Genomic DNA, 16688 nt, shown 5'->3' with positions numbered 1-16688 from the left:
CCCTCTAGCTGTGGCTCCTCCTCAGTGACCTCAGGACCTTCTATCCCTTGGCCCCAGGTTGACCGTCCACTTTCATTTTATTCTCCCATCCGAGAGCCTCAGCCACGGGAATATTAGCGCCAGACCCTCCTGCTGCCCCCAGCTGCTGCTGCCACCCAGAGGAAGGAAGTGTTGATGTGGCACATTCTAGAAGTATTAACTCTCTGCTGAGGGAGGCCCAGCCTGTCCGGTGTGGCCTGTCAGGAACACAGCCTTTTGACCTGGTGCCCTCTCCTGCTTCCCTTCCCAGGGGCAGGGCCCAGCACCTAGGGTGGGGCTGTTTGAGAACAAACCCAAGGTCATGGAGTCCCAGCAATTGTTTGTAGACTGCCATGTGCATCCGTGTGTATCTGCGAGCTAACAGCGCCAAGGTCAAGGAGCATTATGGCTGCTGTCCCCACGCCCTGCCTATACACCAGGCGCTGAGGGCCTGCCCTGGAGGAGTGTGGGGCCCTCCCAGCCACTCTCTGAGGCTCAGAGAGGTAACATCACTCAGCCAAGGGCACACCGCTCCTAAGGGGTGAGGCTAAGAAAGAGTGCACATGGATCTGCCTGACTCCTTAATCCTTACTCCACACCATTCATTCATTCATTAGGTAATTGTCTATTCACCCCCTACTGTGTGCCAGGCTCCTTGATAAGGACAGAGTAGCAAACAAAACCCCAAGCTGACCAAATCCTTTCTCTCATAAAGTTTTTGTTCAGGGGTGGTGGGAGACAGAGAATAATAATAGTGACGATAATAATAATAATAATAACAGCAAACATATATTCAGGGCACTTACAATGTGTCGGGCATAGGCCAACCACTTTATATATACTTGGCGTTCTCTCGACAATCTTACGACGCAGTGTATTATTATTGTTCGTCCCAGATGAGGAGGCTGAAGCCCAGAGAGGTGACATAACCTGTTCGAGGGCAGAGCCAGTATGTGGCAGAGGCAAGATTCGAACCAGAGCCCAGGGCTCTTAACCTCCACACTCAACTACCTGACGAACAACAAAACAGCAAAACACACACAAATAAAGAAATGAGATAATTTCAGCTAGTGAGCAATGCTACGAAGAAACTAGAGTAGAAAGATACGGTCGAGAGTGCCAGGGGCCACAGCGGGTAGGGCGATGGCTGTTTAGGATCAGTCTGTCCCAGCTGGTGACATTGGAACTGAGGCCTGAATCGTAAGGAGGCAGCAGCCATGGAATGATGTGGGGAGAGACATACCAGGCAGGGAACATGGCATGCCCTGAGACATGCATGGGCAGGGACAAGGTAGACTTGTGTGACCAGGAGCCTAAAAAATGGGAGGAGAGACATGGAAAGTGAGCTCAGAGAGAGGTGGGGGCACCCAAGGGCCTCGAAGCCACGGTAAGGGTTTTGGATTCTACCTGAAGAGCAGTGAGACACTGTTAGAGGATTGAGGCGGGGGAATGATGTTTTTCAAACTGTGGTTCCTGAGGATTTTCAATTTTTGAGTTTTTAGTTTGATAATTTAGTCAAACTGCCAGCCTCCATACTGGACCAGTGGAGGCTAGAGCCTGGCCTGTCTTAGCATTTCTGCCTGTGTCCGAGCCAAGTAGGAGTATGCCAAGGGCTCTAGTCCCAAAGGGAGACCAACAGAGAGGAGAGGGAAACTGTACGAATTACCTACTGCTGGGTAACACGTTACCCCACAATTCAGCAGCTGACAACACACAGTTACTACCCCACGGTTTCTGCGGGGCAATAACTTTCAGCCCAAGGTCTCTCACAAAACTGCAGTTAAGATATCAACAGGGGTTGGGGTCCAGTCTCAAGGCTTAAATGGCAGAGGCTTTGCTTCCAAACTCATAAACCTGCTTGTTGGCAGCATTCAATTCCTCCTGGCCCATTGGATCGAGGGACTCAGTTCCTCAATGGCTATTGTCCAGAGGCCTCTCTCAGTCCCCTGTCACGTAGGCTTCTCCATTGAAATGTCACAACATGGCAGGTGGCTTCATCAGAGCCAGCAGGTAAGAAAGCAAGAGAGGGCAAGCAAGATAGAAAACAGAGTCTTTTTGTGACCTAATCTTAGAAGTGACATCCCATCACTTTTTTTTTAATTTAATTTTTTTACTTATAGTTGACATACAATATCATATTAGTTTCAGGTGTACAACATAGTGATTAGACATTTATATACCTTACAAAGGGCTCACCCCGATAAGTCTAGTACCATTCTGACACCATATGTAGTTATTACCATATTATTGACTATATTCCTTTTTCTACACTTAACACCCCTGTGACTGTGTTTGTAACTGGCGGTTTGTACTTCTTAATCCCTTCGCCTTCTCTTGCCATCCCTGACCCCCTCCCATCTGGCAACCATCAGTTTGAATCTGGTTTGTTTGGTTCGTTAGTTTATTTTGGTTTTTAGATTCCACATATAAGTGAGATCATATGATATTTGTCTTTGTCAGACTTATTTCATTTTGCATAATATACCCTCTAGGTCCATCCATGTTTTTGCCAATGGAGAGATTTCATTCTTTTTAACGGCTGAGTCATATTCCATTGTGTAGATGTACCACATCTTCTTCATCCACTCGTCTAGTGATGGACACCCATCCTCTATTGATGGACACCTAGACTGCTTCCATATCTTGGCTACTGTAAATACTGTTGCGATAAACATAAGGGTGCATATATCTTTTTGAATTAGTGTTTTCATTTTTTTTCAGATAAATACTCAGAAGCAAGATTGCCAGGTCACGTGGTAGTTTTATTTTTAATTTCTTGAAGAACCTCCATACTATTTTTCACAGTGGCTGCCCCAGTTTACAATCTCACCAGCAGCGTGTGAGGTTTCCATCACTTTTTTCTTAATAAACTAGATGTTAGATTTACAGGAAAATTGCAAAGATAACACAGAGTTTCTATAGACCCCTCACCCAGTAGTCATCATCTTAGCTTACCATGGAACATTTGTCAGGAGAAACCAACTATGGTACGTTATTATTAACCAAACCCCAACTTTTATTCGGATTTCACTCATTTCTACACTAATGTCCTTGTCCTGTTCCAGGATCTAGTCCAGGATACCACATTACATTCTGTCATTCTTCTTTGATTTTTTTTCTGGTCTGTGACAGTTTCTCAGTCTTTCCTCGCTTTGTATAACCATCAGTTTTGAGGAGTACCGGCCAAGGATTTTGTAGAACATTCCTGAATTTGGGTTTGTCTCTGTTTTTCTCATGATAATATTGGGGTTATGGATTTGAGGGCAGGGTACGACAGAAGTGGGTGAAGTGCCCTCCTTGTTACCTCATATTAAGGAGTGCATGATACACAGGTGACATCGCTTATGAAATTAACCTGCTCTTGGTGAAGATGGTGTCTGACAGGTTTCTCCTCTGTAAGGTTATGATATTTTCTTTTTCCATACTCTATTCATTAGAAGTGAGTCAGTAGGTCAAGCCCATACTTAAAGGGTATAAAATTAAACTCCAGCTCCCTGGAGGAATATGGTAAAATTATTTAGAATTCTTCTGTAAGCATGATTTGTCCTCGATCTCCTATTTATTTATTTATTTATTTATTCATTGATTCATTCATTCAATCATGTACTTAGGATTATGTGGATATGTATATTTTTATGGATTATGTATATTTTTATGTATATATATATTATGTATAATATGGATTATGTATATTTTTAATACTTTGAGTTGTAATCTAATACTACGTTGTTATTCATTTCGTTGCTCAAATTGCTCTGGCTTTGGCCACTGGGCACTCTTTCAGGTGTCTTCTGTGTCCCTTTGACATTCCCCTGTCCTTTCGCTTTTTGAGCATTTCCTTGCTTTCTGGCGCTACAAGATGCCCCAGGCTCATCTGATATTTTCCTTGTCTTTGCCTTAGCATCAGCCATTTCTCAAAGGAGCCCCGATGACCTTTATTGGAGAATGGTATTTAGAAACCAGAATCTGAGTGCTGGATTCTTAGCAGCCTCTTGCTGCTATGGTGTCATGTAGGCCCTCTCAGCCACCCCATGACTTACCCTGTATCTACTCATTAAGGGCTGGTCACACCGGGCAGGGGTCACACAGAGGCACGAGTACCAGGGGGTGGGATCACTGAGAGCCACTTTAAAGGCTGCTCGCCACAGTGACATAAACCAAAAGGGGCAATTGTGAGGGTCGGGACCACCACTCACCCACATCGGCAGGGGACAGGCGGGACACAATGCCGCTGTGAATAAGAATGAGAAAGTCCTTTCCCTGCCAATGGGCAACGATCTCTAGAATCCTCTGCGGCAGAGACACAGATGTGGCATCAGACTATTCTGTTTTCTTGTTTAAATGAGAGAGAAAACAGAATATATATTTGTATTTGCATAAACTGCCTCTGGAAAGACACTCAAGAAGCTCACAACATGGAATTCTCTGGGAGAAGGGTGGGAACTGTATCTATAACTCTCTATATAATTTAAAAAACCTTCGGAACACTGTGAAAGTATTATTTGTTCCAAAATAAATTAAAAATTTAACAAGGTGCTGCTGTGGCAAGCGAAGGACAAAAATCTGATGATTTCCCTGTGGTTCAGAAAAAGAAATATAGTAGGCAAGCTAGGGCCCCCCGGGAAACACACTGGCTGAACTCATCGTGGGGGGAGGGGCAACCTCATTCCCACAAAACATCATTGTCTGTCACATTCAGTTTGCGCTGTAGTTTGAACGCTGTCATTCTTGTAGTTTGGTTTGTGCTTAATTCATAGCTGTATGGTGCAGTATGGCCTGACTGCGTGGGTCCAAATCCGGGCTCCGCCCCTTCCCAGCTGGGTGGCCGTGGGAAAACGACTCGCTTCTCTGAGCCTCAGTTTCCTCTTCTGTAAAATGGGAATGATAGTAGTGCCCGCCTCATAGGTGGTAGTAAGGATTCGGTGAGTTACGACAGGTTAGGTGCACGGAGCAGGGGTGCAATCAAGGGGAGTTAGTGTGATTATCAAGTTCACAGATATTTAGGGAACAGAATAATTGAAATAAGTTACGTCACCTCTGGGGCGCTGAGAGATTTTTCCCTTTTAAATGGGTGTTTGTGTTATTCGGGCTGGAGGAATGTTGGGCCCCCACGTGCACGTGGCCTATATGCCTAGCCCAGCGCTGTTCACACATGGGCTGGCACCGTCTGCCCTCTCGCCTTCCTTCCCTCCTGCGACCCAAACTGAGATGCAAGGCAGGGAGGGGCTGCTCCTTCTGGCATCTCTGCTGCCCAGTCTGGTGTCTGGCACAACAAACGTCCAGTAAACGTTTGGTGAATAAATGATGCAAGTAGGAATGAATGAATGGAAAATCCGGCAGTGTACATGTGATCGTGTTACCGATCCTCCCCTCTGGTGATCATGGAAGGCTTCCAGGAGGAAGTGGGGTGGGAGTTGTGGTAGGAGGGGTGTTCTAGGCAGAGGGGACAGCATATACAGAGGTTCAGAGATCAAGCGGCATTTTATTCTTTTGGGGAACTGAAAGCAGGTTAATCTGGGTGGAGTCAGGGTGAGGGCAGAGGTGGAGAGGGAGGGGAGGGTGGGCAGGTGAGTAGCGCCCAGAACACTCACCATCGGGAGGAGGTCGGACTTTGCCCTGAGCAGGAGAGGAGACAGGGCCCGGGGTGGGACATCAGAGACTGGACAGAAACAAAGGAACCCCCAGCTGAGTTGGTGTCCCCTGGGCTGGCTTTGGGCAAGTGCTTCTTCCTTCTGGGTCTCAGTTCTTTCATCTGTGAAATGGGCACCAGGTTCTCAGGATGGGGGCCCCAGAGTGGACCACAGCATGCACTTCGTAGCCTGCTGGTGGGCTGGGGGCGTCTGCGGGTTAGCAGGACAATCTGGCATTATGTATTACGTTCTTAAAATGTTCCTAACCTTCAGCTCAGCAGTTCTTTTTCTTAGAACTAATCCTGAGATAATAATTATAAACTTGGGAAAAGATCTGGTCCAGAGGATGTTCATTAGGATGTGGTGTGCAATGGCGGAATAGTAGGAAACATCCTAAGTGTCCAGTATCAGGGGAATGAAGCTGTGCTACCGAAAGTTATGCTGAAAATTTTTATCTAATGACACGCAAAGCTCTTCACAGTACATTTAAAGATTCTTTAATGCAAAAAGAATATATCTCACTTTAAAAATATTCAAACCCTAAAGAGAGGTACAAAGTAAAAACTGAAAAGTCGCCCACCGCCTACTCATTTACCCCTGAGAGTTAATCACTATTAGCAGTTCGTTAAATCATCTCTCAGACTTACATCAATGCATGTACAAACACATAAACATATATACACATACATATGTATATTATGCAATATATACGTGGTATCTTATTAAGAACATGAATAGTTTCTTAATAAAATATCATCTAATTACATATATTGTGCCACATTGTTACTTTAATGGTCCTCAGTGCATCTTGCCTCCCAGCATCCATGCCCCTCTCAGGTTGAATTTGGATCTGGCCATGTGACTTGCCTTGGCCAAAGGGACATTAGCAAGCATGATGCAAGCAGGGGCTCGAAAAGGGTTTGCCCGTTAAGGCTTGTTGTCCTCTTAAAATTCCCACTCTTGGGATCCAGCCACCATGCTGTGAGGAAGCTCCAGTGTAGGATGCTTAGAGGCCATGTGGAGGGAGGCCCTGGAGGATGACAGGTCACCTTGGGAGTTCTAGCCCAGCCAAGCTCCCAGTTGAATAAAACCGCATGAGTTTGGGGGTGGTTTGTTCCTCAGTAATAGATATTAGAAACACAGATTGTTCTGCAACTTTTTAAAAACCTTAATACACTCATGTGTCATGAACATCCTCCCACGTCAGCTCACACCAACCAGTTTATGCTTTGCAATGACTGCACAGTTTTTCATGGGATCAATAAAGCATAATTTACTTATCTGTCTCCTAACGATGAACCTTAGGTGGCCTCCAATTCTTTGTCGTGATAAACAGTGTGAACATCATTGTCTACTGACACTAGAGTATATTTAGAATAAATTCCCAGAAGCAAAACTGCTGGGTCAAAGGGTACACATGCCAAAAGTTTTCACAGATATTGCCAAATCACCCTCCCAAACTGTCTTACCAATCTGCTTTCCCCCTGCAGCGGTGAGGGGGGCCAGGCTCCCAGCCCTTGTCCACACCTGATGTGACTCAGTTTGAACAGACACTTAAATAGCACCATCAGCCAGAGTGAGCATGTGAGAACGTACAGAGGTAGCCAGGGTGGGGCGAGGGCCCAGACTGTGATCTGCTGTGGCTGCAGGGAGCAGGGTCTGGGCCCCAGGCCACCCCCCTCCTCCCGGGTTCCTTCCTCTTCCTCCTGGGCAGCTGCGCTCAGCACATCCTCTTTCAGTGCTGCCCTTGAAGGCGTTTTCCAAGCAGACCTGCCTCACAGCCGGCCCGAGTTCCTCTGGCCTTGACCCCGACTCTTCTGGGTCAAGGCCAGAGACCCTCTGGCTCTTCTGGGCTCCAGCCCCAGGCCCAGGACCCATCTCCTGCAAAGAGAGGAGCCTCCCAGGTTCACCTCGTGGCTTTGGACAAATCTCTGATCTTCCTTCAGCCCATAGCTACTTTTAAAAAAATGTGAGTGATAACAATATTAATCTGGGGGCTCCGTTTATTCCTAAGTGAACAGTTCATCTCTGTCTGTCTATCTATCTATCTATCTATCTATCTATCTATCTATCTATCTATCTATCTATCTATCTATTTATCTGCCTATTTATCTATCATCATCTATTTATCTATCTAATCTATCTATCTATCTATTTCTTCAGCAAACATCCTGAAGAGGCATCCTGGCCTCTTGGCCCCACGGTCTAGTGGGAGGCAGAGACTGATCAGGTAACCACAGAGATATGTATTTTTATGTACTTATATAAAGATATGTCATCTGAAATCAATATAAGTACACATGAACCTGATTTAGCTAAAAGGTGGAACAGCTAGATGTCCATTGAATTGACACCCGAAGGTAGAGACAGGGTAACTGCATTGCAGGTGGGTGGAATGAATGGCTTGTGCAAAGGCCCTGAGGTGGGAGTGGCACATCACATTCCTTCTGGGACTGAAGGAAACCAAATGCAGAAAGTGAAGGGGAGAGAGGTCTGAGATGAGGCCCGAGGGGTTGGCAGGACCACACCGTGCAGGGCCTTGTGGGCCACAGTGTTGGCCTTTAAACTAAGAGCACTGAGTAGTCATCGACAGGATGGTGAGCTGATTAGTTGAGATAACATCATGTAAAGTCCTCAGGCCACAGTTAGCGCTCAATAAGTGTTGCTATGAATGAATGAATGAATGAATGAATGAATTTAACTTTCTTTACACGCTAGAAATTGGGCTGGAGAATCCCCTTTGGTCCCCAAAAGGCTCTGGTTAGTCTGGGCCAGCTGTGTTCCATGATTGGGAAGAACCCCAGAAAAAGCCCCAATGTTTTCAGAAAACGCAGTCCGAAACCAGAGAGCGTTGGTAACTTGCCCCAGGGTCACCGGGGAGGCAATGCTGGGACTTGAACCTTGTTCTCTGACCCAAGCCCTGTGCTCTTTCATCCCATCCCTGTTGCTAGCGGCAACTTCTTATTAACACCCTGCCCTGCTTGAAACTCTCGGTGGCCGCCCACTGCCTCCGGGACGCCCCCTGCCTGGCGTGGTTATCTCTCTTTGTCCCTCGGCCCGAATCCACACCGAAGCAAGGAATACTGTTCAGTATTGCCCATTCCCACCTGCCGGGGGGCCCATCTGTCCTTCTCCATTAGTTTCCTTTGATGCTATAACAAATTACCACGATCTTAGTAGCTTAAAATAACACGGATTTGTTGTCTTACAGTTCTAGAGGCTAGAAGTCCAAAATGGGTCTCACCGGGCTAAATCGAGGGTCGGCAGGCCTGCATTCCTTCTGGAGGCTCTAAGGCTTTTCTAGCTTCTAGCAGCTTCCTGCATTCCTTGGTTCATGGGCCCTACCTCCATCTTCAAAGTCAACAACGTAGAGCTGAGTCTTTCGCATGCTGCCATCGCTGTTTTTTCTCCCTTTTTCGTATTGAAAGGCCCTTGTGATTACACCAGGCCCACTCAGCAATCCAGAATCATCTCTCTGTTTTTAAGGTCAGCTGATTAGCAACCTTAATTCTCTCTGCCATGTCACCTACCATATTCACACTAATCCCAGTATTAGCATGTAGACACCTCCGGGGGGCCATTTTTCTGTTGATCACATCTCCTCTCCCTCCCCTCCCTGGGGACTAGCGTTCCTCACCATCCTCATCAGGCAGGTGTGAGCCCAGGAGGAAGCATTTACATGTCCAGAGAGAAAATGAAGCTCCTCATGCAACACACCTCTGAGGAATGTTTCTAAGTTTGAAAAGGGCTTTCACATACTTGGGGATTAATATTATTTGTTCTGCTCCGCATCTGAGAAAACCTTAATTAAAAGGTCAAGTGGCTGGTCCAAGGTCACGGGGCAGGAGGGAATATTGCTGGGCTCAGCCCTAGGCCCGACCCCCAGCTCTTCCCCTCCTTCCCTAATCCCTCCTGAATAGCTGTCTCAATGGTTTTCCAAGGCCACACTAGGGGAGCCCTGTGGCCGATTTGCCCTTATTTCTGGCTTTTGGCCAAAAGTCATGGGGTCATACTTAAAAGACTTCCTCAAACCCTGTAAGTCATCACTCTGGAGGTTTCTGCCTGAATTAAAAGCAAGGACAGTTTCTGACACAATGCCAGTAGGCTTTAATGGGTGCAAGTTTCCAGGGGAGCTTTTCACAGATGTGTTTGGAAAGCATTAAAAATCTGCATCCCTTTTACCTGTGGATGCCACAGGAAGGAGAGAGACAAATATGCAGAAATGTGCGTACTAGGTTGTGTATCACAGTATTACGTAGAACAGCAAAATATCAAAGCCAACCAGGACTTCCATCAATAGGATCTTGATGAAATAGAAGGATGGATCCCATGTTGTAGTACTGAACAGTCATTAAAAATGATGCAGCTTCGCATTTTGTGATGTACAAAGATGGCCTTGGATAAGCACACGAAAAGATGTTCCACTCCATAGTCACTAGGGAAACACAAAATAAAGCCACGATGAGATACCATTACACACCTACTAGAATAGAGAAAATTTAAAAGACTGACCATAACAAATGTGGGCAAAGATGTAGAGTCACTGGAAATCACATATACTGCTTGCTGGTGGGGGTGTAAAATGGTATAACCATCTTAGAAAATGGCTTGGTCATTTCTTAAAAAGTTAAACATACACTTAACCATATGATTCAGCCATTTCACTATGAGGTATTTACTCAAGAGAAATAATAGCATAGGTTCATACAAAACCTTGTACATAAATGTTTATAGCAGCTTTTTTGTAATAGCCTCAAACTGGAAACAACTCAGATGCCCATCAGCAGGTGAATGCATAAACCAACTGTGGTATATCCACTCAATGGAATCTACTCAGCAATAAAAAGAAATGAATTACCAATTCATACTGCATAGATGAATCTCAAAATAATTATGCTAAGTAAGAGAAACCAAAATGAGTGCATACTATGTGACTTCATTTATATAGAATTCTAGAAATGCAAACTAATCTATAGTGACAAAAAGCGGGATCAGTGGTTCCTGAAGAGAGCTGGGGGGTGGGGAGTGTGTGTGTGTGTATGTGTGTGTGTGTGTGTGTGTGTGTGTGTGTGTGTGTGTGTGTGTGTGTGTGTTGCTGGGGTGGTGGCAGCAGGAAGGATTACAAAGTGGCACAAAGAAACTTTCCAGGGTATGGATATGTTTGCCATCTTGAATGTGGTGATGGGCTCATGGATGTATACATATATGAAAACATACTGTATACTTTACATATGTACAATTTATTGAATGTCAATTATATGTCAATAAAGTTATTTTTTAGAAAAGATGCCCTCTTGATACATTGCTAAATTATTTTTTAAAAGGCAGGTTCTAATGATATCTAGTCTGATTTCTGGGGGCGGGAAAAGGCATTTGCATGTGTGTATTTTTTAGGTGAGGGGATCGGAGGCAAAGTAGACTTTTTTCTTTAAACTTTTCTGTTTATGTAATGCTTTTTAACAACCGCACATCTGCATTTATAGTCATAATAAAGAAAACGATTTCCATTTTGTAAGAGGAAAACTAAACAAGCACCCTAAGAGGGCCTTACTTCCCTCCTCCCTGCCCATCCTCTTCAGCCGGAGGCGGGAGGTGATCCAGACTCTAGGGCTTCCTGTGAACTGGTCCCCAAGCACAGTGGCCCCCAGGGCAGTGACGAAAGCAGCCCTGCAGATGCTTCCCGGAAAGCCTGGGGGTCAGCCTGGGCTAGATCAGTAAATCACCCACGGAAGGGGCCCCAGCATTTCCTCTGCAGAGGTGGGGCCAGGGAGGCGGGGGAATGTGTGCAGGGTCTGAGTGAGTAAGGGACACCCAATCTTGCTTGGCTATAAGGGAGTGGGGAATTTAGAAAGAGGAGGTGTGCAGCCCAGCTCCCAAGGGACTGAAACAAGGACCTGGAAGAAGTTCAGTGCCTGAGTTCTTAGGGCCAAGAGCTACCTGCTTTATTCTCTGCTTCTTTGGGCGTGTGGCTACTCATGGCAGGCAGCGCATGTGCCAATGAAGACTAGTTCTGAGCCAGATTTCCAGGACAGAATCTGATTGGCCCATCTTGGGTCACATGGCACCCAGTCAGCCAATAGGGTAGGGTCAAATATAGTAGGATGCCTTCTAAGGAGTTCCGAAGGGGCTCTCAGAGAAGGGGCAGGAGTGGGCTGTACCTTTCCCTAAGATGTGTACACTATACTCTGCAAGCAGAGCAAATCTGACTGTGTGGTTTAGCCCACAGATGGCATGAAGCCTCCTTGTGTGCCAGCTGTCCTGAGGGTGCCCAAGCTCTAGCAAGCCAGCCTGGTCCAATCCCCCTCCCATGGAGTGGTTTCCCACCCAGGTCTGTGCCATAGCAGGTCCCTGGTGACAGCTGCTCAGACACCTGCCCCAGGGCAGCAGAGCTCTGCCCCAATAAGGATGATGAAAGCCCTGTGAGGAATCTGAACCAGGTTATGGGAGAGAAGGTCAGGCTCTGTCAGTAGGAGCAGAATGGGAAGATGCACACCGAACAGAGCGGAGGACTCAGAATAATGGTGATTCTGAGGGGCTTTTTGTCACCATCACCGATGTTCCAGTACCGTGCCTGGAACACTGAGACAACAATCTCCACAACAGGTCACAATAGAAAGGCACGCTTTTTATAATAAAAAGACAGGCTAAGCTATTTCCATGCAGAAGGATGCTGAGTAGGCAGACGCAATGCCTGCTACAGATGGAATGTTGGAGAACCTTGTCTAATCACTAGCATTTAATGCTAACGGTAGCAGTGATCCAGCACCTTCTACAGGCCAGGCACCCATCCAAGCACCTCATCTATCCACTCCTGTAGCGCTCCTAACAACTCCAAGAGGTAGGTACTATTGTCTCCATTTTCCAGATGGGAAAATAAGGCACAAAGAGGCTCAGTAACTTGTCCTAGTTCTCAGAGGCAGGATTCAAATCTGGGCGGTCTGGCCCTGACGTCATGCTTGCAACCACTGTCCTCTCAGCACTGGCACGTGCCTGACGGTGTTCCAGGCCCTGGGACGCAGACCAAGACACATATCCCAATTCGTGGGCCTCACTGCCTGGCGGGAAGAGAGCCAGCCATAAATAGCAATGACCCACATCTTGAGCTGCCACTGTTGTTTCAAGGGCTGTGAGCTTGGTACTCTAAGATTATCTAGAAAGGGACCATCTTTGCCTGGGGAGGGGGGGGGTTAAGAAGGGCTTCCCTGCAGAAGTGACACTGGTTGCTGTGGTCTACAGGTGGCAAGGAGTGGGCCAGGAAAAGCAGAGAGGGCAGAGTGTGAGAGGAGAGGTCCAGGTGAGAGGGATCGGCATGTATGGCATGCCCCAGATGAGGTAAGTGCCTTTATGAAGGTCACTCCAGGCAACAGAGATAGGACATGATGCCCTGGCCTCCACTGGCAATCACAGCTGAATACCGGCAGCTCTCTGAGGTGGCAGCAGGACAAACCCGTGGACGCAGAAGATGTTTGCTACCAAGTGGCCAAAAGGATACTTAATCATTTCAATGCCGGGTTTGTGGGAGTCATGATGATTCAGGGAAAAAGCCGCTTGCCGGATTCTGGAAGGGAATTCAGTCGGCCCAGCTACCCATGCGTAGAGATGCTAATCAGAGGCCAGCCTGGCCACTGCTCACCTTGAAAGTGGGGCCTAGCGGTTTGCACAGACTGGCATTGGCCTCTCTCCAAGGGCTTATTTGGATATTGAGTTTAAAAGCAAATGCTGGGGTTTTGAGAAGTGCTTTGGCCCCGGCCATCTATGGCTATTCTTGACAATTACGGTTAACTTCTGGATCCCAAGGGCAGCAGCAAGGCTATCACCGCAAGAGGCTGCTCTTGAGGGTGAGGCATCGCTCAGCAGGGTAAGACAACAGTTGGGGCTCATACCCACCAGTGAGGACAGGGGAACTGACGCTCTCTAAGCAAAACCGGTTTTGCCTTCTTGAAAGGAATGTTAAAAATGTTCTTTGACCTGTGGCCCAGAGGTTCTACTTCTGCAAATTACCCCCCAGAGACTGTCCTATCAGCACCCAGGGGACATTTACATGGGTGCTCACTGAAGAGTGGCTTGAAGTTAAAAATCGCAAACACCCCAAACATATCCTGATAGAACTGGCTCAATCCAGTGTGGATGTCCCCACCACCGACGATTGTGCAGCCCTTGAAGAGAGTGTTCCAGCAAGGAGCAGCCTCTGAGACTCCCTGTTAGGTAACACAAAACAAAATGAAAGCGATAGAACTGTATTATTCTGTTAAAAAAAAAAATACTATTACCGCAAGCTCTGAATAAATTAATCTGAGCACCTATACGCCATACTGTTCATAGAGGTTATATCTGGGGAGCTGCATCACGGGGGACTTTCATTTATTAAACTTTCACTTTTTGTTGTATCGAATTGTGCAATGCTTAACATTTTAAACGAGGAACATGTGTTCCTTCTGCTTTGAGATCTGTCTTCTTTTTTAACGTAAGCGTTGACTGCTATACGCTTCCCATAAATTTGGATGTGTTGTGGTTTTGTTTCCATTGGTTCTCCGGATCTTTTCTAATTTCCCTGGTGATTTCTTCTTTGACCCATCGATTGCTTAAGAGTGTGCTATTTGGTTTTCCACATACTTGTGACTTTTCCAGCTTTCCTTCTGCTAATTGATTCCTAGTTTCACTCCACCGTGGAGCGTGTGCTGCCTTCGAACTCAGAGAAGCAATGATTAGGGGAGAAGGAGAATGTCCCCAAAGCACGGAGATTAAGCGCTCGGGCTCGAGATCCAGGCTCCAGATTTGAAGTCAGCTCCATCATCCATCAATCACCCATGTGACCTCTCTGTGCCTAGGTTTCCTCACCTGTGAGAAGCAATCCCTCATGGGAATGTTGTGAAGATTAAAAGATTTTGCATACCGAAAACCTTAGACAGAGCCGGGGGGCACATGATAAGCATTCAGCAAAGTGTCAGCTGTGACCACGGTGAGGAGGAGGAGCAGGCAATGGTGGCGACCGCACAGTCTGGGGACGTCTCCACTGAGCCAGCGTGAACCACTCACAGGTGGTTTGCATTTGAAGAGCTCTTAGGAGCACAGTGCTTACTTAGCCTGGCACATGGACCCCAAGGGCAAGGTCAACACATAAGCTGTTGTTTAGAGGGTGACAGCATCAAGACCTTCTTTAAAGCCAACGGCCTTGCAGAATGGTCTACACCACCCTGCCTTGGACCGACCGCCTCAGTGGTGTTGATTTCTAAACTCCTCACCCTGCTCCCCTCTCCCTCCTTCCCCGCCCCAACAAAATCTCACTGAGGTCAGGACCCTTGTCTGATCGTTCTCACTTGTGTCCCCAGTGCTTACAACAGCACTTGGATCACAGTGGGCATTCGGTTTTTGTTTTCATCAAACAGGTACTATTCTAACACTTTATAAACATCTACTCATTCACTACAAAGAACATCCCTGGAAAATAGGTAATATATTCCCATTTTAGAGATCAGGAAACCAAGGCATAGAGAGGTTATATAACTTGTCCAAAGCCACACAGCCAAGAAGTGGCAGAGTCAGAGTTCAAACCCCGAGTCGTGTTCGTTGAAGGAATAAAGGAAGGAAAGGTGGGGTGCAGGGTCTAGGGTCTCCAGATCTGAGATGCAGAAGCTGAGAGCAGGGCCCTTAGCAAGCATCGTCCTCCACCTTCACTCCCCTGTGGTTCCATTAGTGGGAAGTGAGGACTGAGGACTGGGAGGGTGGGACCCTAGCACCAAACACGACATTAAAATTCAGGGCCCCCCAGCTTGCAGCCCCATGATCCTGGGCAGTCAGGGGTTTGGGATTGTTGATGGAAGAAATGTCCAAATCCGTAGAAAATCTTTATAAGAGTTTGAGTGAAACTGACAACAGTTGCCAGAAGCAAGATCTCAAATGCTCTGGGGAATGAGTTTTGCAGTTTCTTTTCTGCGTTTGGAATTAAGGAGGGAACACAAAACTGAAGAAGGAGGATTAAATAAAGGTGGGAGAAAGCAAGGTGGGGTGATTGGGTTACAGGATAGTTAATAGACTTTATGCTCTCTTGAGAGCGAGCAGTTACGACTTCCCAGGAGTCTGAGAAAAAAAGCATTTCGAAGGTATGTTAACCTAAAAGCACAAGACAATGGCCAGGGCTTGCTTAAGGCAAAGATAAACCTTTTACTAAAAAGTTATATGCCTTGGGAGTGACTATCCGCCATTCCTGCCCACCTAGGAATTCATGATCAGATTTACAGAACCCCTTTTTCATCCATGGGATGCATCCGAAAGCCCCAAGTGTTAAATTCTCTGTGGTCACCAGAAAAAGGTCTACAATGAGTTGAGTAGAAACAACAGGTTATAACACACGGTATGATTTTAATAGCCAACATTTAATGAGTGCTTCCCTAGGGCCGGATAATTTACAAAGCCCTCTGTATATATCACTACCTCGTCGAATTCTCAAAAGAATCTCATGATGTAAACATGGCCACTAAACCCATTTTATCGCTGTCAAAACTGAGGCTCAGAGACTCCAAGGAACTGGTTCTAGGTCACAGAGCTCAAAGGTGAAGGAGGCTAAGACTCACACTCTGGTCTAATTGCCCGTCCCGGCTGCTCCCCCTGTCCACTATTGTCCCCCCAGTGCCTCACCACTGATGATTTTCACAATTTAAAAATAATAGCTGTTGCTGACAGTAACACCAGGGGCTAAGCCAGGGCTGAAGGTCTGTCTGCGTGCCGGTACCTGGGAAACAGGGAGGTGAACTGGGAACACCTCTCCTTGGTAAACACAGCCCTGATCACTGGGTGAAAGTTATCAGACTCTTGCCCAGTTATGTAAGCTCTGAGTCCACCTGCTGACTCCTGGCCCTGGCCTGCTGGGTGTGTGTCGCAGGGAGGGCGTGTCTGAGAAGATCTGAGAGGTCTCCTAGCACCCAGTCGGGATGTCTGAGAAAGGCCTCAGCCAATTCTTCCCTCCACTCTGGTCAGGACTGGTGGGCCACAGGAATACTTTCCAGAAACAACATGCCTTCTCAGGGGCAGGGGGCTGGGGGT

Source organism: Pteropus alecto, unplaced genomic scaffold, assembly GCF_000325575.1.
Source record: "Pteropus alecto unplaced genomic scaffold, ASM32557v1 scaffold67, whole genome shotgun sequence".
Classification (NCBI taxonomy): domain Eukaryota; kingdom Metazoa; phylum Chordata; class Mammalia; order Chiroptera; family Pteropodidae; genus Pteropus; species Pteropus alecto.
The sequence above is the reverse complement of the archived record's forward strand: the minus strand, read 5'-3'. Positions refer to the sequence as shown.